We start from the raw sequence: 1,729 nt of genomic DNA, 5'->3' as shown, positions 1-1,729 counted from the left end.
ACTCACAAAATCGACAAATTGCATCCTGCCACACAAAGGACCAATTCTTTGTGGTTGAAATGCAAGCCCCTAATTGCATCCTGAGCGTTGCACTTCACCGAAAATAACATACAAGTGCAGTGCACCTAGAATTCAGGTACAATTCTATACTATTTCGCCCATACACATATTACTCGCTCAGAAATGCGGATGGGATTGTGATTGCCGATGAGGGATCAATAACCATGCGATTTTGGGTTCATTCGCAAAAGGGGCTCGTGTTGAAAAGTTGTTGAATGCACCGTTGACTTCCAATGAAAATGTCACCTAATTAGAGGTAGGAAACGTGTTGCAAAACGCAATGCATGTTGTTATGGTGATCCGAGATCTATATAATAAAAGCAAAGAGGATTTCGGTCGATGTGACAATCGTTGCGAAGTGCTAAACAGGGAGAGAATTCAACAAAAACCACTTAAGGAACAATAACGATAGAATGAATCCTTCGATCTCCATAACTTACTAACAATGGGAAGATTTATTTTTGGTACACAGTGGCAAACTACACAGCATTTTGGTAATCTCCGAGCAAAAATGAAGACGTGTGGTCAATTATATAAGAATAAATAACTTAAGTACATAAATATTCGACTTCAACATAGTGATCTAGCCCTCTTGAAAAGCAAGGTTCACGAAATTTTGCTTATCGTTTTGACAATAACTTGGCCAGTATTTTCCACTACCATTGTAGGGACAACCCTCTGCTGCACATGAGGGGTAACATTCGCCATTATTGTGAAAATATCTAAGTAGGCAATGTTCAATTGACAATTATTTGCGATACATCTAAATAGTTTTTATGAAACATTTGTTATGCTGGTTTTGCTAAGGTGAAAGGTAATGCCATAATCCTCATACAATTTTAGATAGTCATTAAGGGAGATACAAAGAAGTCATTTTCTGTCTATCGAATTTGTCATGAGATCGTGCCATTCTTATCTTGGCAAGGAGTACATTTGGACATAACATACCAATTTATTGCAATCACGTCGCCCATATGAATCAAGGTTGAATTGACTTCACTCTTCTCACGGTAGGCAGGATCGAAGCAAGGTATTTGAATAAATTATGATTCGGGTTTTGTAACTCATCTTTTTAACTCAAGTCACTTATTGTACCATCGTCTTGCTGGTAGGTTTTTCTTTGATCATGGAGACGAAAATGTATAGACTTTGGAACCATGCAGTGCGGAACAGGAAGTGATTGTCGGATGTGGAACTATTTCAATGTTCGGATGCAAATGAGATTCATAAAACGGAATTGGATGGAAAAACTTCATATAGGGCGGTCAGATATATTGAATTAATATGGAAATTTTTTGATTACTACTTATATATATATGTAGACCAGTGTTGTGATAAGAGAAAATCCCTTGCGCAGAGGTATTTTGAAATATCTATGAGAAGAATAATTTAAAACTTTCTACATCTTTTCCCAATGCAAGTGTCAAGCTATTACAATGGTACATGAATACATACAGGTATATGAACACGCCAATATAGCCGGAGATGCGCTTCGTGCCTACGATGTAACATTTCAGTATACTATGAGTCTTGTATGACATGCTGTTGAGCGGAGATACGAGTATTAGAAGGCAAAGTTGTTTTGAAATTCAGCTTTACCTAAATAAGTTTCAAGCGTAGACATTACATTTGGGAAGTGTATTCCTTATAAACGAGCTTACTGAAATCT

General features: G+C 37.1%; 1 long non-coding RNA gene across 1 annotated transcript; it reads left to right on the top strand.

Annotated features, from left to right (window-relative positions):
• Positions 1–799: 799 nt before the first annotated feature.
• Positions 800–1,432, top strand: LOC119650329. The gene is made up of 2 exons (XR_005249261.1): positions 800–1,090; positions 1,173–1,432. It is a non-coding gene; the product is annotated as an uncharacterized LOC119650329 (long non-coding RNA).
• The last annotated feature ends 297 nt before the right edge of the window (positions 1,433–1,729 follow it).

The sequence above is a fragment of the Hermetia illucens genome, chromosome 2 (genome assembly GCF_905115235.1).
Source record: "Hermetia illucens chromosome 2, iHerIll2.2.curated.20191125, whole genome shotgun sequence".
Lineage (NCBI taxonomy): Eukaryota > Metazoa > Arthropoda > Insecta > Diptera > Stratiomyidae > Hermetia > Hermetia illucens.
The sequence above is the reverse complement of the archived record's forward strand: the minus strand, read 5'-3'. Positions and strand labels throughout refer to the sequence as shown.